The sequence below is a fragment of the Micropterus salmoides genome, unplaced genomic scaffold (genome assembly GCF_014851395.1).
Source record: "Micropterus salmoides isolate LMB-PRFRI ecotype aquatic unplaced genomic scaffold, ASM1485139v1 Ms_hic_scaffold_5, whole genome shotgun sequence".
Classification (NCBI taxonomy): Eukaryota; Metazoa; Chordata; class Actinopteri; order Centrarchiformes; family Centrarchidae; genus Micropterus; species Micropterus salmoides.
In genome coordinates this window covers 21,019,906-21,044,328 of record NW_024044237.1, presented here as the reverse complement: position 1 = coordinate 21,044,328, position 24,423 = coordinate 21,019,906, and the positions used below count along the sequence as shown (strand labels likewise).

At 39.7% G+C, this 24,423-nt stretch overlaps 1 long non-coding RNA gene across 1 annotated transcript; it reads right to left on the bottom strand.

Annotated features, from left to right (window-relative positions):
* Positions 1-2,331: 2,331 nt before the first annotated feature.
* Positions 2,332-9,743, bottom strand: LOC119889192. Its single transcript, XR_005442027.1, has 3 exons — positions 9,659-9,743; positions 9,131-9,204; positions 2,332-2,462 (listed from the first exon to the last, which is right to left on the bottom strand). It is a non-coding gene; the product is annotated as an uncharacterized LOC119889192 (long non-coding RNA).
* Positions 9,744-24,423: the final 14,680 nt, after the last annotated feature.

Sequence of the window (24,423 nt, the reverse complement as noted above, 5' to 3'; positions counted from 1 at the left end):
AACGGTACAACCGTTTGACCAGTGAGGTTTGATTGTGGGAAATACTTGATTATAATACGCGCAAATAGATTTTCTTTTTCTTTATAGACATATTAAAAGTTTAGAAAGACAGTCCCTCAGGAAACCGGAATCGGCCTCCCTGCGGGAAACGAAGGGACTGCCCTCTGGGGAACCACGCCCCAGACAACAAAAGAGCGACACACGACGTCGTTCGCTCTTCTCTTCCTCTTCGCTTTGCTCTCTGGACGCTTCGGCACGCGCCCGCCGTGCCCCTCCCGGCAACGCCCTAAGAATTCGACCAGCGCAGCGAAGTCTTGAAGCTACACACGCGAAGTGCCGCGACTTCAGTGTCCCTCAGTTCCAGCAACTTCACTTGTTTTATTTTCTTTCTTTTGTTTTGTTAAAAGTTATCAGTCCGTTAAGTTACACTGGTCTAATTCAGGAACGACCAAGTTCCCTTTTAAGCTTTTTCGTAGAGCTAACTTCACCGAGGTCAGACCCAACCACATGGTCTCGCCAGTGGCAACGAAGGACACCTGAAAAACAGCCGAATTGCCAGACAGAGGACGGCCAACCCTTGAGGGTTTTTCTTCAATCAGACACGTAGAACCTTGGAGAATAGCAAAAAGCCAGGATCGGGCAGCTAGTGTGGGACCCGTGCAACAGGCCAAAGCAGGCTGCCGACAAGCAGTAAGACCAAAACAAAGCATTCTGTAGTCAGGGATGTCCCATAGTGTTAATGTTGTCTTTTAACTCCTCCCACAATCGAACCTCCATTCTCATTGTTTAGCCATTGTTTATTTCTCTGATGTATTTAACCACCTTTTTATATCACCTTAGTTAGTTAATAAATTCACTGTAATCAAGGAATTGTGTGTAATGCATACTTCTAAGTCCCTGCCAAGAGAATTTACCCTTTAGATATGAGACTGAATGATTGATTTAAGATAATTGAGCGTTTATTAACTAACTGATCACTGGAAGATGGCAAGCCTTCAACAAAATTCACATTTCAAATTTTCAACAACTGGTCATACAATGGTTGCCAACATGAAAAAATATATACAACATTGTCAATCTGTTTTGAAATGAGCTTATCTGCATTTTCAATCAACATTTTCACAAAATATGTTTTACCGCTGTTTGAAGGACCTGACACAATTAGACTTGCAAAGGATGTTGTAGTCTAAAATCAAAACCATCAGTCTCTCTAACATCCATTTCAAAAACCGTATGGTAAAGTTTTCAGATTAGGAAAAACTGCGTTTCTTGTACACGACTTGAAGTCTTTTGGCTATTGTTTTATTTTTTAGTTCGAAAGCCTTTTTATTTCTCAGAAATAAAATAAAATAAACTTCTGTTTTTTACATATTACATCTGACGTATTTTGTTTACTAGCTAATAATTAAGATGTTGCAGGCAAAACACATGATTGGTCTAAGAAATTAACACAGAAGAGGACAATACAGTAAGTAGAAATAAATATTATTAGAATATAGGTGACAACAACTAATGCCACTTCCCTAGCAAAGGTTGTGATCTATAAAAAACAAACTCCTTGAAGACATTGAAAATGTGCATCCTGTAAGTAAACTCTGAACCATGTGTGCACATAAAGAGGAGAAATGAGAAATGGCGACTCACATGGCAGCAGGATGAAACAATTTGAAGTGAATAGTCCTACAACTGTGTAAAATATATCGAAATATTACCTCTGAGTAGTATAGGTTAAAGCCTAAAGCCTTTCTAAATAATCAGACACTTGTTTGATTGATTCTCCCTGAAGTTCCTATATTCATTGTCATTTACAACAAGTCACAGGCTATTTCTTTTAACTCATCGCCATCGTTGTAAAGTGAATGGACTGTTTGTGTAATCTAAATACATGTTTAAACACAGGTGGAATGCATTTGGTTTACTCTCTTTTCAAACGGGGGGAATCCAAATTACCTACCGTCACTACCCAGGAGGAATTCCCCGTTCCTGCAGATCAGTTATAAACAAGACTGTATGGCTGCAGCCTGGAGCCTCCTGTCTCGTGCCCTCTCGTCTCATGCCCTCCCGCGTGGTGCCTTCCGCTAGTTTCTATGGTGCAAAATAAAAACTCACGTCTGGTTCGTTCTGTCTTCCTCGTACTTTGGTGTTTTTGAACTGAATAGTTACGGCAATCATGCGAATGGATAAAATACTTAATAAAATCTCTGCTGCTTATCCTGTGTATGTGCCAACTAAACGACACACAATAGAATAGAATAAGCAATTGTATTTGCAGCGATTTCCCTATTAAGTGTGGAAACAATAGAGAATATATAAATAAAAATGAGTCTTGGAGAGAGTATAACATGTTTATTATTTTGTTCTTCATTATCACTGTCCTCCCGAATATTGGCAGAAATTGCTGCAGGATCCAGGGTGGGGATCTTCAGAAGATATACCCTGCAGCTCACCTCTTCCAAAGTACCCTGTGTTTATAAGAAAAACAGCACAAAATCATACTCTTGATCTGCACTCATACAGTGTTTAGATTTTTTTTGTTTCAGTCTTTTTTTCTTAGCAACAAGCATGCTCAGCACAGTAGGCTGTGCCCTACACATGTTTTTTTTTTTTTTTAAAAGACACTGATGTATTCCTTAGGTAAAATCAAAGAAGGAATCCACTAAAGTCTGTTATCATAAATTGCTATAGGTTAGTGTTGAGCTAATATTCGCTAACAAACGTCTAATTGAAACACTGCAGCAGTTTAAAGTGTTAAAGTCATCGCAGGTTTCATCACATAGGTTAATGTCAGGGACACAACAATAACACCCAGAAATATGCAAAACATTTATGGCCAAATATTTATATTATATTTATTTATATGTTTTTAATTGACTGCATGAATTAACTCACTCGTGACTCCGACACTTTATCCTTCTGCTGCTGCTGCTGCTTCTTCTCTTGATTAACACCAGATTGCAAACAACGTTTAGGTGCATACCGCCATCTACTGTACAGGAGTGTGTAACACACATAATTCGCGATTTTGACACTTGAAACTACGTTTAAAACAATCTTTCTACCAGATTTCTGGAATAGCATTATCATTAGCACGACAGTCTTAATTTATCAGTTCAAAAACACCGAAGAACGAGGTACAAATAGGGAACACGACGCGAGCTTTTATTTTGAAATATAGAAACTAGCGGAAGGCACCAGGCGGGAGGCCATAAAACGAGAGGGTATGAGACGGGAGGCTCCAGGCTGCAGCCAGACCCGTCTCGTTATAAAGGGAGTGGAGCTCCGGTGCCCCCTTTCCAACGGTGCACGGTGCACGAGCGGTGCATGAAAGTGCGTTTTTTACCCACGAAACAACTTTTGCTTCACCAAAAGGAACGTCAGTGTCACGCTGAGTTAAATCTCATTTTGTTGCTCCTCTGTCAAGAGTTTGCCTCCTTTTCTTCCCGCGGTCAGTACGTATTAATATTAGCCTAATTCCACTGACCATTTATAGACAGTTGTAAGCGTTTGAAGGGATCGGATATGGCGCTTCCTCACATAGGCCACATTTCAAGTTGATTGTGATTTATAAAGGGAACATGCTTACAAGTGTGCATATGCACGGTTTTATAAGTCTGAATATTTTTTTGGCGTAAGCCATTTTTGTCTTTTGGACGCACATACACTTTTTGCGAGATTTCTGGGCATGTTTTTATAAATGAGACCACTGTTCTGCATCCCCCACAGGTCTTTACCGCCCCCTACTGCCACACAGGTGGAGTTTAAAACAAGAACGAAAAATAATCACACGCATTTGTAAACATCTTGTGATAGCCATCTGTTTTGTGTTCTCACGCATAAATCCATCCCCTTTCACTAACTCTACCGTTTTGCTCTTCCTAGCATTTAGTAACAACACTGCATCACATAGACTAATGTACCCTATATTACAATGATAACGATAAAACATCAACGCTCTACTTTCACAGTTTTATCCTGCAATACTTGTTAGTCTGACATTATGGTCTATGCAGAGATAGATGGCTGTATACATCCGCATTCACGCATTCATGTCAAACCGACAGCTGTCTAGCTGTGATCCCATCCTATTCTCATCCCCCATCCGCTGTCACACACAGGCAATACCCTCCCCAGTTACACTATAGACAATCGCATGGCAGTTCTTAACGAGTCACTATAGCTATAGGACTAAAATAAGTGTTTCTTCTCTCCTCTCTGTCAATGAGACAGGTTATTGCAAGTGTTGTAAGAACCACAGAAGAACGAAAAATAATCATAAAAGCATTTGTAAACATCTTGTGGGAGCCATCTGTTTTGTGTTCTCACGCATAACCCCAAGAGTTTAAATCAAGAATGAAATATAATACCACGCATTTGAAACAGCTTGTTACTGAGAAAGTTTAATTGTCATTATTATTTGCTATAAGACAGTTTAGTCACAGTTAAGAAAAAGCATACATAAAATCCACACTGAATCTCAACACACCCTCCTGCCTCTACAGCACATTCTCACAACTAGATGTTACTGCATGTAACATTAAGAGACAGAGGCTCACACACCCGCAACGCAGTCATTCAACACAAGAGGAAACAAGATTTTCATGGCTTCCAGTGGAATTTGAGGACCTTATAGCCTATCAGCTTTAAAGGCTGTCCCACAGAAATCCCATGATGCATAGCGAGTTTTGTTAAAATTTATTAAAATGCCTACTATTTGCTTGAAATACAAAAGATCCGCTGTAATTTATGTTTTTTTTTAAATGTTTCCGGTTATAATATAATGTTTTTAGTCAGTAATTGTCATTCCTATGACAGTTTACTATTGAAACCTTGACTGAAGGGACTGTTTTATTTGATAGCATTGTGAGCGGACAAGCAGTTTAGTAACAATGTGTGACTATTCAGCTGTTTGGTTAATAAATTACTATTTTGATGTCAATGAATATGCACTGTATCAAAACTCTTATATACACAGATGACCGAATTGGCTACGAGGGGATGATCTAGACCATTATTGTAGCGCTACAGAAAAAAAAATCCCACAAATCAGCGCTGCTCTCACACTGGAAGGATGCCTGGTTCGCTTGAATTGATAAATTATCGTCTTCACAAGAGGAAGCAGAATTGGGTTTGAGGTGTTTCATTGAACTAGACGTATTGCTGCAGAGCTGCAGCCCCCTGGTGGGTGACGTGAAAAAAAAAAAAAGACTCCAGAAAACAGTGCAGGTCTCACAAATGGAAGGCTGCCTGGTTTGCTTTAATTGACAAATTATCACCGCCACAAGAGGAAGAATGGTTCTCTGCATTATATGCTTTAAAATCTTTATATTTGTCCCATCATATTGGTGAGGCATAAGGATTATAAAGATTCTCTACATTATATGCTTTAAAATCTATATATTTGTCCTATCATATTGGTGAGGCATAAGGATTATAATACACTATACTTTAATTAATTTAGTTGTATATAGATAACTGTATCATCATGAATTTCATAGGGTTCTTAAATGGCTGTTTTGCACAACCTCCCCCCGCCATCCGCAGGAGCGCGCAAAGCTGCCTCTTATTTACAACTCAGTGTTACAGAGTTACAGGTTTAGATTTTCAGATACTCACATTACTATCGTTCCACTCCATCTCAGCAAGTAAACCCTGTTTGGTGAAAGACAAAGTACATTTTGTACTAAAAAGGCCCTAGCTTTTCTCTCTCTTAATTGGTCACAGACTGCTGAAGCCTTGTATTAGCTTCAGCTGAACTTACTTTTGCACAGAGCAAAAGATGGTGGACTTTGTCCTCTGTCTCTGACATTGGAGTCGTACCAGAGAGGGATCACTTCACCACTGCTAAGAACAATCAACTGTTTCAATGTACATATTTGCCTTTGAGTGTATTTGATATAATTGTTTCTAATGTTTCTTCCTAATTTTTGTCTCTGCTGTGAGGGCTCCAGAGAGGTCTCGTCAGAGTCTGATGTTCGCAAGGAGTTACAGGGACAAGAGGCATGTGTTTCCCATCTGAATAAACTGTAACTCAGAGGGCTGGCATGCTTTGTGAACATGATTTCATGCATGGTATAAGTCTGCCTGTTGTGGCAAATCCTCACCTGAATAATCCTTCGCTGGGGGACTTAAATCATAGACAGTCTAGGGCTGTGACTGGAACATTGTTGGGGAAAGTGATGAGGAACAGTGGAGGGGAAAAGCAAATAGGTAGTCATCCCTAAACAATAACTGTCAAGGTCCCCTTGAAAAAAAAGTTTACCAAAAAATAGTCTTATTGAGTTTCGGGGTGACTTTGATATTTAAGATGTACCCACTAGCTCCCAGTCATAAAACCCTAGCTTGCGCTGACAGGTAAAGGTTAAAGATCCCCTCCAGAGAATCTATGAATATGCAAATATTGTTCATTTCAAAGGTTTTACTGCTGGACACAAGATGTCTCTTGCTTCACTGAGAAGTCCATTCTCTGTGAAGTGGAGGTTTCAAGTTTCCACATCACATATGTATAAGTCACATACTGGACCATGATTTGCTTCCAAACAATTTGTGATGACACAAAATCCCACTTGTACACCCACGTCTTTAACTCGGATTTAATGTGAGCACAGAGATACTTCCCCCCCTTCGACAGGTGGATGTGAAAACAGTCTTCTAGTGACAAACTCTGCACATAAGTCACGTTAAGTAACAATGAGCGAAACATATTTTTGAACTGACAAAAGCAAGGAAGGTTTAGGGTTGGGGTAAGGGCAACACTACTTTCTCGCAATATATACATGAACACTATATTTGAATAAGTATATACACATCATATGTTCATATGTTAGGGTTGAGATATAAGTCCAGTGTATGTGCAGATGTGTGAGCACTTGTGTGGACATATGCAGACAGTGCATTTTAGGCATGTATACCTGTATGGAGGTATGTTTGTCTGTTTATGGGTATTCTTATGGTTATATATATGTACATGTGTTGTATATGTATAATCATAAGCCATCATTAGGTTGGAGGTGTGAAGTGCATGCAATCCAGGAGTAGTTTCCTATCCTCTTTGCCCAACTCCCACCCCCCCCTTTCCTGACATATGACCTAAATACATGCAGTATTTGTCTCCTCCCTGAGCATGAATCAAAAATAAGAAAAGGCAAGGAAGTACACATGAACCAATAGGGAGTACCTGAAGAAGCTGTGAGAAATAATATCCACCTGTTTTTACTTCCGCTGTACAACTGAAAAAAAACAACAAAATTTAGAAAAAAATTTTTTTCTGCCATATCAATTGTCTCTATTCTCAGACAGTGTAGTTTGTAGTTTACAATTTTTCTCACTCGCTTTGGTACATTTCTCAAATCATCCTTAACAATTGCAAAACAGCAGGTGCATTTCTCGAAACATATTGAACACCTGCAAAAGCCCGTAACCTGCTCAAAATCCTTAGTCTATCTAGTAGTAAGTCAAGTAAATATTTAGGTCAGTGAACTTGTCAGTGCCATCAGAATGACAAGTACTGTCATTGTTTCCAAACAAGACAGTCAAAATGTTTAGACATGTTATCAATATAACAGTGTACTCTGTAAGTGTTTTCTGATGTAAACTATGGCTAACGTTTTAATGACAATGATTGAAAATGCAAATTTTTCAATATGTCAGTATCAATTTCAACAGTATAAAGTTATACATTGTAAGAGATTGGACAGGATTCACAGTTACGTTTTTTCTGTTTGTACTATAATTTGTTGACAGAGCCTGTCATTGTGATGCAGAAAAGAAAAAGAAAGGACTCAACTTTGACTTAACTTTGATTTTGACAACGTGTGACTTACGCAATGAACTTGTGCCTAGATGTTTTGGGGTGGGGGTAAGATTATTCAACAGAGAACCAGTATAATTCATTGAGATCAGCATGACATAAGCAATTGATAGTGTAGGAAACAGCAGACAAAATCATTTGCTTCAATGTTCAAAACAATGAGAAATTGCTTTTATTAAGTGACGCAGTAGTTCTGAGAATTTCAGTTCTGATCTGAAAAATGTAGAAAGATAACTTGGTGTAAATAATCCCATATTATGTTAACAATTTTCCCCGTCACACATTTTTTAAATTTGTCCCCTACACAGAGGCTGGGATTTTTTAACAACTTTACCACAAAACACTACAAAATCATGCAGAAGGTACAGTACAGTACGATTTGGATGATGTACTTCAAGTTTGTGATTGTAATTATATACATTAAACATTGCCATAGGGTGGTTTGTAAACAAGATGTTTGACTTCAGCAACACTTTTACTAAAATACAAATTTAAAATACTTATCCTTACTTATACTTTTAGAGGACTATTCTTGTAAAAAATATGAACTATTCTGTATACTATAAAAATCACGTACATTAGGTGGCAGTATGCACCTTGATGTTGCAACCATATGCAAACTGTGTGGAGAGGAGATTAATTGCTGCTTTTTTTTTTTTTTTACATCTGTTGGCAAATTGTAGAGGTTATTTTTGCTTATGATAAATCACTTTCCAACCGTGTACCCTGTTTGGTATAAACCCGTTTTGAAGCTGTCTTTCTCTTTCTTATTTCTCTCCTCAGGGGTGATTGTGCTTACTGTGAAGAGACCACAGTACCAATCTTTTATTTACACCTCTGAAACAAGGTTCATCTTTGCTTCGACTGGGGAGTTTCACGCCGAAATTAAATTCCTATTGTTGAAAACATACGGAATTATGACCCACATATCAGATTATTGACTAGCAGCCAAATTCATTTTGTACAAGTGAGTCATCATCACCATGAGGGCCAGTAAGTGCGAGGTGCACGTTGAAAATCTAAAATATTCTCAAGACATAGACTGAGGAATAATGAAGGACACATATCAACGCATTATGAAAACGATACTGAGGACAGTTTTCCCACAGTTGCTGTTCACCTCCAATGGTGTCACTACTCAGCTCACTGAAGTCCTGCTAGTCCAATCAGTGTCAGTGAAATGATTAGTGATTGCTAATCGGCTCTGTAACTACAGTCAAACACTAATTAAAAAAAAGAGCCTGATCTGTAAAAAGCCAAATTTTCTCACAATTTATACAAAAAGACTACATCATGACCCATTTGTTACAATTTCTTACTTACTTTCTCTGTTCTTTTTAGCAGGTAAGAATAAAACTTGGTATTTTTGTCTTGAAGTGCCTGGAGGCAGCATGTGCCTGAAGGAACAATAAATGAGCAAATTAGAAAAGAGTGCGTTATTTAAGCATGTCATGATGAATTTAAACCACCAGCCCCCATAGTGTCCAATACCTCCCTGATGGTCCATTTATAGGATGAATTTACCACCTTGTCAGTGCTCTGCAGTTTCTATTATTTGGCAGGGCATGGTGTTTAACATGAATTCAAAGCTTTAAGGAGCTGAAGTCCCCAACAAAGATGCTGCTTTCAATAGAACAAATGAGATTGAGCACAGGAAGGGTCCCTGTGACAACTTCCTTTTTTTCAGACTTTTTACATCCCTCTTCAGTGTTACCTGCAGTCTTTAACCATGTCAGGCCTCCCCTTTCCTCTGGACTGTTGAATTTTGTCCTTGTAACTTGCATTTACATTGCTCCACATCATAAATGTCAGCTCATCCAAACACACACAAACACTAAAATTCGGGATTACCTGCTTTAGGACTTGGAAATCTCTGTTGCAGTCCAGGGCCACCAGGGCAAAGGTAATTACACAATCTGTTTAGGTGTCATCAGCACATCATTTCTGTGGTTGCTCAAACATGAAGGAGACCTTGAGGGGCTTATTTGTGTGTGTGTGTGTGTGTGTGTGTGTGTGTGTGTGTGTGTGTACTCCTCATCAGGCCTGGCAAGCTGTTGTCAAGGTGTGGAAAGGCAATAAGTAATAAGAGATGCTGTTCTGTTATCGATTTCAGATGCCCTTGCAAACAATTAGATTCAACAACAGTCTTTATTGGAGAGATGACAATTTACTCAAACTTTCCTTATGGACTGAAGAAGTCTCTACATACACTCACCTAAAGGATTATTAGGAACACCTGTTCAATGTCTCATTAATGCAATTACCTAATCAACCAATCACATGGCAGTTGCTTCAATGCATTTAGGGGTGTGGTCCTGGTCAAGACAATCTCCTGAACACCAAACTGAATGTCAGAATGGGAAAGAAAGGTGATTTAAGCAATTTTGAGCGTGGCATGGTTGTTGGTGCCAGACGGGCCGGTCTGAGTATTTCACAATCTGCTCAGTTACTGGGATTTTCACGCACAACCATTTCTAGGGTTTGCAAAGAATGGTGTGAAAAGGGAAAAACATCCAGTATGCGGCAGTCCTGTGGGCGAAAATGCCTTGTTGATGCTAGAGGTCAGAGGAGAACGGGCCGACTGATTCAAGCTGATAGAAGAGCAACTTTGACTGAAATAACCACTCGTTACAACCCGAGGTATGCAGCAAAGCATTTGTGAAGCCACAACACGCACAACCTTGAGGCGGATGGGCTACAACAGCAGAAGACCACCGGGTACCACTCATCTCCACTACAAATAGGAAAAAGAGGCTACGATTTGCAAGAGCTCACCAAAATTGGACAGTTGAAGACTGGAAAAATGTTGCCTGGTCTGATGAGTCTCGATTTCTGTTGAGACATTCAGATGGTAGAGTCAGAATTTGGCGTAAACAGAATGAGAACATGGATCCATCATGCCTTGTTACCACTGTGCAGGCTGGTGGTGGTGGTGTAATGGTGTGGGGGATGTTTTCTTGGCACACTTTAGGCCCCTTAGTGCCAATTGGGCATCGTTTAAATGCCACGGCCTACCTGAGCATTGTTTCTGACCATGTCCATCCCTTTATGGCCACCATGTACCCATCCTCTGATGGCTACTTACAGCAGGATAATGCACCATGTCACAAAGCTCGAATCATTTCAAATTGGTTTCTTGAACATGACAATGAGTTCACTGTACTAAAATGGCCCCACAGTCACCAGATCTCAACCCAATAGAGCATCTTTGGGATGTGGTGGAACGGGAGCTTCGTGCCCTGGATGTGCATCCCACAAATCTCCATCAACTGCAAGATGCTATCCTATCAATATGGGCCAACATTTCTAAAGAATGCTTTCAGCACCTTGTTGAATCAATGCCACGTAGAATTAAGGCAGTTCTGAAGGTGAAAGGGGGTCAAACACAGTATTAGTATGGTGTTCCTAATAATCCTTTAGGTGAGTGTATGTCAGTAAACACATTGGCAGAGGTATAAAGTCCAATTGTCAGTGAGTTGTTTTGTGAGTCAGTAGTGTTTTATTATCAAAAAAGGTAAAGAACAGTTCTTTAGGGAAATATCAAAATGCTCCAATTTGTCTACATAGAGATAGCAATATATTATTTGCTTGTTTCTGTCTTATTCTCAAAGGTGTACATGGAATGTGACTTGCAAAGCAGCTATGTATACTGTAGCCGAAATAAAACATGCAATTTCATCAATCATTTAAACTTCTCAGTGTTTGGGAAAACATTGGGAAAGGTTGGTTGGTTGCATTATTGCATAGGTCTGTATATTAAGCTATTATGTTGATCAGTTTATTAAGACTTTGATTAGTTTGGCCAGCTTACAGTGCATGTGTAACCCTTTTCTAGAAGAGCAGAAAATATGATAAATGAGTTAAGAATTTGGCTAAATAAGGCTTCTATCGTTTAACGTAACATATTGTATAGTTCAATATCTCCATAATGTGTCCTTTGAAAACCATGTATCTCCAAAACATCAACTTTTAATAAGCTTAAAAAAAACAGCTGTTTTCAACTGTCAACTGTTTTCATTTTTCAGATAGGCTAATGAGTCTGCAAATGTTTACTTAGCTTAAGAAGTAGGAATGTTTTTATCTAAATTTGGAAATAGATTGTTTTCACTAAACAGCAAGAGGGATTTAGCCCGTGGGTGGAAGGGGGATCCCTTACTAAGAGGGACTGATTTAAGTTTTAAATTAATATTAAAAGTATAAAACATGGGGTTTATCTTATAATAACAGCAATTCTAACCATAAGAGTAAGGACCAGCCCCATAGTGCTATAGCTTATTGTATTGGGCTACAAAATTACTCACCGCAAGATGAATCTGTCTACATAAAGATGATAAAAATATACAGGTCAGCTTAAACATAGCTATTAATAGGACTAGTTCTGGTCTTACCAGTTTGATCCTAGTATGCAGTGTGAGACTGTCAGGAATGATGAATTTCACTCATATCTGAAAATTGAATTTATTTATGTAAAAGTGTTACATACATTTTATAAAGAACAAGCACAAACTCAAGTTGTAATACTCAAAAATGTAGCAGTGAAGGATTTGATTGATTTCCTACCTTTGGATCAGCAGCGGACCACAAGCAATCTCTTCTTTTATGTGAAAATCAATTTTACCAACTGACCGTCTGAAATCTTTCATGATTTATTAGACTGCAATTTTTTAATCACATTTTCTCCCATCAGACTTTTTGAATTATGGGGTTTTATGACAATATGTGGCTGTTGGGAAACTTTTGTCCCAACAAACAGTAGCTGCCCACTCAGTAGTGTTGACTTCAGTGTTCTCAGTGATCCAGAAGTTTACAATCATTGCAAACAAGCAAATTGCGGATTGAAAAATTAAATTTTTGCTCTCTCTCTCTCTCTTACACACACACACACACACACACACACACACACACACACACACGCACACACACACACACACACACGCACACACACACACACACACACACATTTTAAAAGCCACTACTATCATTTCAATGGAAATATACAGCAGTGTGGTTGATATGTGTTGGATTAGTGCATAAAGTGATCACTAGGCCAACATTTGTTTTGCGACTGAAACCAAATCCACAAACATTTTGATATCACAAACCAAAGACTATTTCATGGCAGAGCCACTGGACTGCAATCCAGCTTGGACGAAATGATGACTGAATTTCCATGACGGTTAAAATGAAAGGGGAATTACAGTTCTGCTGTAAGGAAAGGGTGATGAAAAATATTCAATGTGCTCTATTGCAAACTACTAAAGCAAAGTAATGTTGGCCAACACACTGGTTCAGCAGTTCTGAACTCGGTAATATTTCTACGTAACCTTTTTATGATTCATTTTGGATTAAAAAGCAAAGACGGGACACAGAGGTCTGACATTTAAGAGCTGTTGCTGATTTCCAAGGCCAGGAAAGCAGCTGCCTCTCCTGCTTCTCCTCTCTAACAGCACGTGGCAGAGCTTTTCCTCATGCTTAAACTGACACCTGCAGACTCAGGCCGGGGATAACGGTCCACTGAATCAGACAGCGAAGCGACCTAAAGGCACAGTTCTGAGCCTGCATGACAGCATAAATCAGAAGCCCTAAGTAATTATTTTTATCAGCTCAGGGATCAGTACCCTTGAGGTGATTTCCTCCCTGCCACCCCCCCACCTCCAACATCCCTAACATCCTTCTTGCCCTGACAGTTAAAGCATCTAATCCCATTGAAGGCCCCCCAAGGTTGGTGGAGAAGACTGTTTTCTGTATATCAGAATGAGGCTGTATGAGAGCAGGAAGAGCGAGACAAAAATTAGATTGAAAGTGCCGGAGAGAGATAGACAGAACGAAAAGATGGTCAATGAGGTAGAGAGAAAGTGAGGAAAACAGAATCATGCCAAAACAAATTGGGGAAAAGCCTCTACTCCTGTTGGCACCAAGGTCAATAAGTCGACTTGAGTAGGATTTGAGTTGTGCTCGGTGATCTTAGAGCAGAGAACAGCTGCATTGTACTCGCATGTGTCTATTATGTGAACATGTGTGGGTGCCCTTGTGAGTATCCATATTTGTGTCCATGTGGGTTTGTGTACCTGCGTGCGGCAGGTTTGTCTTCCCTAGGGCATTTGTGTGTATTTGGGTGGATACACAATCAACAAAGCCATTGCAGGGCATTTGACCAAACCCAAAGAAACGAGTTAAATAGATAAAGCAATGTAAAGACTGTTTAGTCTGTCAGGGATGTTCCCACTGCAACTCATCCTCACCAGAAAAACGGCCGCATAGGTCGATAGTTCAAGCAGCGTATTAAGGCCCATATTTACACTCACTGTTAGGCTGCGATCTCTAGTGGCCGTATGATGGGAGTAAATGAGAAAGTCAGGTGACGTGGTAGAAAGAGCAAGAAATTGTTCATAAGGAGAGAGGTACCCGGGGTGGAATGGATGGGTCACAGCCTGGTATCATCAAAAAGGCATATGAATAACACGCTGATTTCTTAAGTCATTTGGCGTGGTATTCCAAAGCATTTTGTGCATTCTGTGTGTCATTTCATGCCGTTTAGACTGCATTGACCTTTATTGTGCAACCTGCTGTCTGTCCCAATTTTCAATAAAGTTTAAAAAAAATAACTTTTATTGTGCAGAAATGGTAAGATCAGCGTGTTTGGAATATAAATAGCCATGAAAGTCTGACACAAAGGTGGTGGCGGGGTGGTCGGGTGGATAGTGAGTGAGTTGGTCTACAGGGGAGACCAATGTTCGGTTCCCAAGTGAAACAATAAATACATAACATTACTTTTCGTTTTTGTTTACATTACGTTACTTAAGTTACCATTCTACATCATTACTAATGTTAGCTACATAGCGTTGGCTATGTTAAAGTTTAATTAGCTAGCGAGCTAAGTGATGTACTTTACTGCTAACCTTAACCATCAATAATTAAATATGTATGTCGGCCGGTTAACCCTACAGCTGAAGATAGGGTCAACCTCCTTTGTGTTGCTTAGGTCTATAGGGACTGAACAGCGTGAAATGACACTCCGTTTCTGCACAATAGAAGTCAATGCAGGTTAAACGGCATGAAATGACATGCGAAGACCTTAAAATGCGTTGACATTTCACACACTTCATAGTTGCTGCTTTGGTGATAAACCTCTCTGTCTGTTCTATCAAAGCCCAACTTGTGGCACTTAAGACCTTTGAAACCACATTTCTGAACCATTTCCTAAACACTAGACACACTGACACACTTCTTCTGTGAATAACATGCTCATCCCTGCGGGTATTATCTCAAGAGTGCCATGTCTATGAGGTGGGCTGTCTTTATACCCCCCCTTGAGATTGTCTTTCTATGTGGAAGGTTTCAGTACGGGGGATTTGATCAATCTAGAAGCTGCATTATGTGAAAGAAAAGTGAAGCAAACAACATGACCTTTAAAGCCTCATCATCTGAGCACATTTTCTATCCATGAGTAAACTTAACTCAATTAGCTTAATATGGAAGCACGTGGCTAGAGGCAGTCACAGATATCATAGAAATGTAAAAGAAAATGCCACTTCAGCTTAAGAATGTGACCTCTGACTTTCCACTCTCCACAGGCCTGCAGGTGAACTATTTTCTTTGTAACGTGTGAACGTTGCACCCAGACGACCTGTGCCACTCACAGTTTGAGAATGACAGCAGTGCTGGCTAGACACAGACGCTTGTTCATGGGCCAATGAAGAAAATGTGTGCATTGTGCATGATTGAGAAAAGATGTCCAAACATCCACGTATGCATCTCCTTTGAAAACACCCGGTTTATTGTCTGAGCTTTTGGTCAAATAAACTTTCCCTGAATCCTGAACTGCACACATCATCAGCATTAGCTCATTGGTGATGCTTTATGTATCGTCTGGCCTGGGGCAAATTCCAACAACAATAGCTAGAACAGGCTCTTCCCAGCTGACCCGTGCTGGTCAGAAGCAAGGAGGAGAAAGATAGACCTAAGGCACAGACACACAACATACCACAGATACTGTATAAGCACACAGGGAATGCTTTAGAGGTTGTCTAAATTATGCAAATAAGATAAGTAGATGCTCAGAACAGTATGAAGCATTTGTAGCTTATTACAAGGCTTGATAACTCCTTGACTGCATGACAAACATTCCCCATTAAAATGAAACAAAATAATTTCTTCATAATCAAATAAAGGAATAAGTGTTATCCCAAATCTTCAGGCATGCTTGCAGATGTCTGCAGAGCATTTCAATAAATCATTATTTGAGGCTTTAGGAGCAAAGTAAACAGTTCCTCCAGGCTAACGTTGCGTGGTATCTCTTTGCCAGACTCATTTATCAGTCCCATCATGTTCTTTATTTTGCATACAGGTGGGTCAACGGCAAAGTTTTGGGACAGAGTTTGTCCCAAATTGGTGAAGTTACTCCCCATCCATGACATGTGAAATGACGCACACACAAGTGTAGCATTTTCATTTCAGTTTATGGTTGACATCCTACCAGTAAAATGAAAGTTTCCGTAAGATGTTGCTCATCTTGAGCTGCACAAAATCTTTTTGCATGTTGTGTTTATTAGCATTAACCTGCAAGATGAAACTAATTGACTTGCACAGTTTCAGTTCACTTGTGTTCTCCTTTTAAAAGGTATGGTGGTTTTGTATACCATGTTTGGTACAGTTGGTGAGTCAGAGGGAGGAAGAAAGAGGCACCCACTTATAACTACAATAATTCTTTCTTACTGTACACCAAATCCACCTACCTCAAGTCATAACTCCTGTACAAAATACTTATTTATTCCAGCATCCTTTGCACTATGCTTCATTCCACTGTGTACATGTGTACATGTATGCATGTATATGTGCATATTACATCCACCCCCGACATGTACATACTCCTGCATCCTTTGCACTCTGCTCACTGCCCTATTTGTCAATATGTCTATACTGTTTCTGTTCATAGTATATTTGTGTTGTCTACACTGAAGTCTGTGTCTGACTTTATTTTATTCTTATTATTGTGATTTTGTATTTTTGTATGCGTAAGCACATTGTGAGCAATGTATAATCCAGAGTCAAATTCCTCGTATGTGTACACATACCTGGCAATAAAGCTGATTGTGATTCTGATTTAGACAATACAGTACAGAAAGGTAAAAGTCATTCCACCTGGGACTGAATTGCCATGGGGAACAGGGAGTTAAACCCTAAGTGGATTCTGAGTGCAGGGCATGAGCTAGACATGTAAGACTGGACCATGACCTCGAGGCATTGTGTTGCGAATCCTTTTACAGCCATGAATGTCTACAGTTGCATTTTAAATGTAATGTGAGCAGGAACTGGTAGTCAGAAAGGAGGAAGAGAGTAGATGTATACTTGTGTTACTGCATCTAACCTACAGTAACTCAAAATAAGGCTTCATCCCCAGGCTACTACATAAGCTAACATCATGTTAGATTATTGGATTGTTACATAAACAGGTACATGCACACATAAGTACATGAGTGCTCGCAATAACAGCTCTAAACAAACCTGACCTATCTTGACATGGCCTGGGGAGGAAGCGCAACAAAAATGACCTCACCCCAAGCAATTTTCTCAGCGGCACTAGAGCGCATGTTTCCCCCATGAATGCAATAAACAGAGCTAATGGTTCTCGACTGGTCAGGAATTACATTACATTACGTTAACATGACTTACACGCTGCAACAATGATTCATTTGTGCCAACATTTTCAGTTATTTTTCTGAATCTCTGTGTGAATAAGTATTTCCTTCTGCTATAAGCTTGAATGTTGCGCTATCAGCATCAGTTTACTCTTCTTTTAAACACATATGTAGCCTATTGGAAGCTTCATGTAGTCAGCAGTAGATCTTTCTCTTCTTTGGCTTTCGTGTATGCATGATCTTCACATATCTCTACATGAAATTTGTGTCCTTGGGGACTTGCCTTTTAACCTGGCCTCTCTCTCGAAATAGCCTTTCCATCCTGTGGGAACTGATTGAAGCACACGCCTTCCAGCAAGCTGCATGGAAAACTGTGTTTTGCTCAGCTGTGTGGAAGCTGTACAGAACAAATACATAGTTTGCATTATGCATTGCATAAATCAGGATATTGAAGGCTGCGTTAGTGTGAAAATGTTACAGTACTGTCACTTTTCGTTAAGGAATGCATAAGTGAAAGTGGCTCAGAAAGTCATATTCATGCACACATCAATGCACTTAGGACAAGAACACATACTGACGATAGTCAGTCACTTATCATCCACAGACATCTAACAATTTATTTGCAACATGCTAAAGTAAAAGAGACTGAAATCAAAGTTGTTTAGACTCCTATTGACTTGCAGAATGACAAAAGTCTGGTACAAAAGAAACAAACTTTGGTACATAACAGGATACACTTTTACAGAATGGTGTTGAGCTTTCTGCATTGGACCTCCCTCACTTATTCTTGCCGATTAGCTCTCTAGTTTAAAGGGAGAGTAAGTGATCCTGCAAAAGAGTTGTTGATGTTTGAACTACACTGCCAAACAAATACACCCCACCTTTCAGTGCTCCCTCAGAAGCTCCACCCCCCACATTTCAAATCTCAGAGGTTTCTCCAGCGTTGAAACGCCTTCGCCCTTGCCTGGTCTTATAAAAAAATTTCTCTCTGTTTATACTCTTCAGAAAGTTTCTCTTTTGGCTGTTTCTCGTGCATCTCTCCTTCTTCACAGTGCATGGAGTCTATACACTGACAAATTTGAATGTACTGGTGTTTAGAACTCTCTCTTCCACTGCCCCCATCCCCCCATCACTCCTGTGCACCAGAACTAATGTCGCATTCGGTCGGAACTGGGATATTTCCCAGTTGAAACTTCCGACTTCCGACCTCAATGGGTTCCAGGTGCATGGTGGTGCATGACGCCGAAAGTGAATGAAAACCATGGCTGACCGTGACAAAGTGTACACAGTTGCACCCTCAGCAGTGTTTTAGGTGTTAATTAAAAGGATGGCAGTTTAACTGCAACAACTGACATAAATAGCCTATAAGTTACTAGTTCTGTGTACCCCTCTAGCTACATCAGTTGGTAACCCTCAAGTCAGTCAGTGTTGTAGGTTATACTTCCTAATGTTTTGGCATTTTTAACAATAACTTTTATGCAGAGAAGATGACTTTATGAGATTCTTTACTGTAGGCAGCTACCTAATAGGCCTAACATATTTCTACATCAGTGTACATGCAGAACAGGTTTTACTATATGACCGTATGTATTATTTTAATTTAAATACATGCAAATATACTTTTTGTTTCTTTTTAGTTTATGGTTTACCATTTACAATGTGTGCTTCCATGGGCGCTGCCATTGTTTTGTTTTCAGCTGGTCCTCATGAGCTCGAGGTACATGTTTTTTCTCTGAGTTCACAAGTTGAAAATACAACTTCAGGTGGCGTTCCAGGGTAGTTTTTCTAGTTGGAGGTCGGAAATTTCCCAGTTCTGAGTTGCCTGGAACGCAGCATAACGCCACCTGCTGTTGATTGGCTGGAACAATGTTGTCCACACCCCCGTTTCTCTTATTTCCATTTACAGAGCCAGGGCTGTGTAGGAAAAAAAATCAGAGCCCACACAAGACAGACAGCTAGCAAACCATGAGGAAATATTTGTCTGAATTTGACAAAAATGTATTGGATTACAAACACTTACTTTTAATTTAAACCTTCCCCACATCTGCCACATACAAACATCTGCATACGACATACAACTAATTGGTTAGGAAATGTAATAGGTTACCTATTAAAAGTTACACAAAAATGTAAATGTAACACTAGTGTAACTATTTCAATTACTTTATCAAAGTAATGTAACTTATTACTTTTCTAATGAATGTTTTCATCTGTTGACCATTTTCAAAAGACAGCTTGAGAGGCAATTTAACTGGCAGACGGGTGACAATGCAAATTCAAACATCAAGCTGTACATAACGGCTGTGGCTGGAAAAGGCAAAGGAAGAGATATCATGCGCCTGAAAAACATGCACCAAAATGAATATTATTCTACATATATCCTGGCCTGGTGGCACGGTGGTCCGGTGGATAGCGCTGTGGTCTCACAAGCAAGAAGCAAGAAGGTCACAGGTTACCCCGGGCTTTCTGTGTGAAGTTTGCATGCTCTCCCCGTGTCTCCACTGTGTGGGTTCTCTCCGAGTGCTCTGGCTTCCTCCCATCGTCCAAAGACATGTGGCCTGGGTTGATTGGTGACCCTAAATTGTCCTTAGGTGTGACTGGTTGTTTGTCTATGTGTGGCCCTGTGATGGATTGGCAACCTGACGACCCTGTACACAGGATAAGTGGTTGACGATGGGTGGATATAGCCTAGCCATTTACAGAAAAAATCAGTTGTAATATAATCATGAACATTTTCTGTAATTTAATTACATATTTTCCCCCAGTAACTGGAACGGATTACAGTAACATTCATTTTGTAATTAAATTACATAGCTAAATTACATGTAGCTAGTTACTCCCCAACACTGCCATTACATTTCTATTTCAGACATAACAATCCAGGTTTCCTTGTACTGGTCTTGTGCCAACCTTTTTATTGGTGTACTTATCAATCAATCCAATCGCCATGAAAAGGTTAATAACTGGGGCAGAAAAATATCATAAATCAAATGATCCCAATACGTAAAGAATTATGTAGCAATAAATGACTAACATAACTGTGATCAAATGATTATCTTTGCAGTGCTGCAAGCTGTGTTTACCTATTTTTCTGCACAGATATACTTTGTCTAGCACCTCCTCTGTCAGCTGCTGTATACAATCAGGCAGAACCAGCTACAGGATTGTCAATCAACCTTCAGCAGTTTGGTTGGAACAAAGGAGAATATAAGAGAGTGCTGAGCAAAGGGGGAGAAGGTCTGACCAGACAAGCAAACAGTGCAGCAAACCGATGGGAGGCACCTGGGCTTAACAGGCCCACAGTTGGAAGAACAAAACCAAATGCTCTGCTAAACCCTGGGGCCACCCAAGACAAGCAAGAAAGTGAGAATCAAAGAGAGAATTACCTAAACAGTGCAGAGACGAGACTGCAGTTTACAGTGTTTTGACCATTGATGAGGTAGTGGTTGTGAAATGACCAGATTTCTTCATGTAGAAAAGAACAGATACAGAGTACACATGGTCAAAGTGACATAGTATTTAGCCAAGGTCGAGCACCTCCTCGAATTTGGAAAACAATATCCATAAGAAAGAAAAAACAAACCTTTTTGCTACTCCGAATGTATTCACTGGGAGACTTTCATCTCTGTGTAGTTGGGCTCAAATAGTGACAAAAACCTTCACTGTCCTTGGTTTCTAGTTTAGTTTAGTTTTTAAATGATTGCACCTTACCTGAACCACTCACTGACTCACTTTTTGTACACTTTCACACACTCAAGGTCTCAGATGTTGAACACATTCAGTCCCTCTGTACATGGTAACATTAGACCCTAAAAATATCATTAACAGATCGCAGCGGTTTGATCAAAGTGAACTACATTACACTAACTGATTGACAGCCAGAGTAACACCATACATCCACCTCGTACTGTTGTTAATTTCTCTACCTAATACACAGTTTAGCCAGAGCAAGAGCGAAATAGTGTCATTAGATACGTGACACACTCAGACGCCTCATATGTCGACATTTTATTGTTGGCTGTGGTGAAATGTCAGCTCACTGATGAACGAGGCCACTTCTCTACCCTGTGGAGGTGTTTGCAAGTGGAGAGGACAGCAGATTTAGAACTGGTTCAAAGCCAACTGAACCATATGTAACCTGCTGGGTTTTTGTCCACACCTGGTGTACATTACATTGTGATATTATATCATCATCGTGGCACTTTGTGTGGGGCTGGAGAGGTGACAGTAGCTGTCCACAAGCACACTGTCACACCTGAACACTGCTGTGAGAAATCTCCATTCAGCTTTATTTAACTCAGAGTCAATAGAGTCAGAAATGCAGCAGGCAGGAAGAATCTTCAAGACCAGGTTGATTATGATCAGAATGAGAGGCTTTGCTATTTATAGTACATCAAAGGTAGATGGGGGGAGGGGGTATTGATGTGAAACTGTGTGGGGCGCTGCAGCCTGAGGATAACAACATTGTCTCCTCACCATGTCTTGGAAGAGAGAGAGAGAGAGAGAGAGAGAGAGAGAGAGAGAGAGACATTGAGGGCATTCTGTTAATGCAAAGGAAGGATGTTGCTCATAACAATGTTTGTCCATTCACATGATCTCTGATTCACATTCTGCTACAATGTTTCCAGCACTGGCACACTATTTATGTTTGATTGTAGGTAGGAAGAAATCCACATACTGTGAGGAAAGAAGTAGCTGGTCAAAGACTGCTTCTGCTGAATTGATTTCCTCTGTAAATGTGAAACAGACATAAAGAAAATTGCTCTGGCAGGTTTTGGATTTTGTTATTAAAATCCTGTCAAAACATGTCAAACAGAAAATCTACACATGTAATATTTGACTGTTGCCGCATTGTACAAGTTCTCCTCCACTTCTGTGACAATTGTGCACGTCAAACATCACGGATCAAACAAAGCAAGTCAGTGAGTTGGTTTGATCTTTGCATAAGTAATACATTTTTTGAGAATCCACACACGGCAATATTAAGGCCAGTTGTGCAGACTGTGAATTTAAGACATTCGTTTTGTGTTAGTGGGTCAATAATGGTTGAATCTCCTTTTTTATTTTACTTTTTTACACAAAATACCTAATTCTATATTCTGTCAACCATTTTGTTTTTCAAAATACAATATACTTAAATATGTTCTATAGTGCCCCGCGACCCAACCCCGGATCAGTGGATGAAGATGGATGGATGGATGGATGTTCTATAGTCTGTATGACAATTTTTTTATTATCTGGCCTGCATGTGCTTAATTTCACACGTGCATTAAGACTTGTACTGGGACAATTGCAAAAACAGTAGACTTTGACACTTTTTGAGTTTTTTGTCTGAGATATTGATAGATAAATCTTAAACCTGCTTTATCAGATTTTTTGGCCACTTGGCGGCAGTGGAAACAAGCTGTAAACAACACTGACATACTGTACTATCACCTTATAAAGTTGACGAGGCAAACTTGTCAGCAAACCATTGCCTTCACATGTCGAGGAGACACAAAGCAACATTAGGATTATTTGGAGTTGAGTTTCTGTCCTCCTGATGAATGTCATTTAATAAAACCATAAGGATTTGTTTTTAAGAGAGATTTTATTCTGGTGGCATCACTGTGTGCCCATAGTGTTTTATTATTCCTCTGCCTTCACAGCACATCCCTATTAGTGAACACCTCTGACCGAGACAAGGCAGGCACATCGGTCAAGGACAGTTATTTATATCATGAGCTGTATCCAATTAAGTCAACATGTCAACCTGAAACTGTCCATAGCTAATGGGCTTCCATCAGCATGAAAGATAGCTTGATAAATATCAAAGGCGAGCACAGACAAGAGAGGAGACAGCTTGATATTAATGATAATACAGAGGATCATTTAGATGGAGATGGCTGTTTTGGTGCACAGATCAGATATGAGTGGATCAAAGAGTCAATATGGTTCACTTAACAAAATTATCAAGCTGCACTTTCTTTTGATTATGATCTCTCCCCAGAGAATGAGTTATGTTGAGAGTTTAGATAATCATGATCATAAACACTTAAGCTGTTTTTATGAGCTTGTAGGCCTCACAGGCCAAACAAAAAGGGCCTGCTTCTCATTGCTCATTGTTATGCTGCTGTAACAACTGCTTCAACAAAGCTTCCTAAACTGCAGTAAACCTCAGATGTCAGTCCACATTTACTATCTGCACCATGGTGGATCAAGGAGAATTTAATTTTCAGAAAGAGATTGTTCACAACTGTCTGTGAAGTTCTGACATTTCCATTTGGTGGTCTGCATAAACTATTTCAACAAAGGTTATCCCATTTTCTCTCACTGTCTGTCTGCAATGATGTATGAGAACATATGCACAAATACTGACCTCACCAATCTTTATTCCCAATGATCAGTTATAAAATGTAAACTGCAACTCCTCATTAAGAAGGTCCTGAGTGTATTCTTTATCCATTAACCTGTGAACATGGCTGTAGGGCATGATGAAGAGCTCCTAAGCTAAACCAAAACCCCTTCTGGATTGTTTCATCCAAATAGAAAAACTCAATCTTAAGGACAGCCTGATCAAAAGTGATGCAGCACACTGACTGTAAGCATGGGTCACCAATAAGTGCTTTAGATAAATTTTTTACAGAACAGAGTTGTCAAAATGATGTGGAACTGATACCCAAACCATTTTATCTTCTCCTGACATCTCATATAAACCAACAGGGCCCATATAAAATGTCAGTGAGGTGAGATATCTCTAGAAATGCTATGTTTTGATATAGCCTACATAGAGAAACACAGCAGATACATGGAGAGTATCAGAACATGAAAAGAAAGATGGATGTATCACTGAAATGTTGGCTTAGCCTCACCCCCTTCCTGTTATATGGTGAAGTGCTCCATCTCACACAACACTTTATGCACTTTTTACAATCAAAACAGTGCCAGATTTACTGTCACAATTCTTAGTATTTTTTTAAACAATGGTTCCTTGATCAC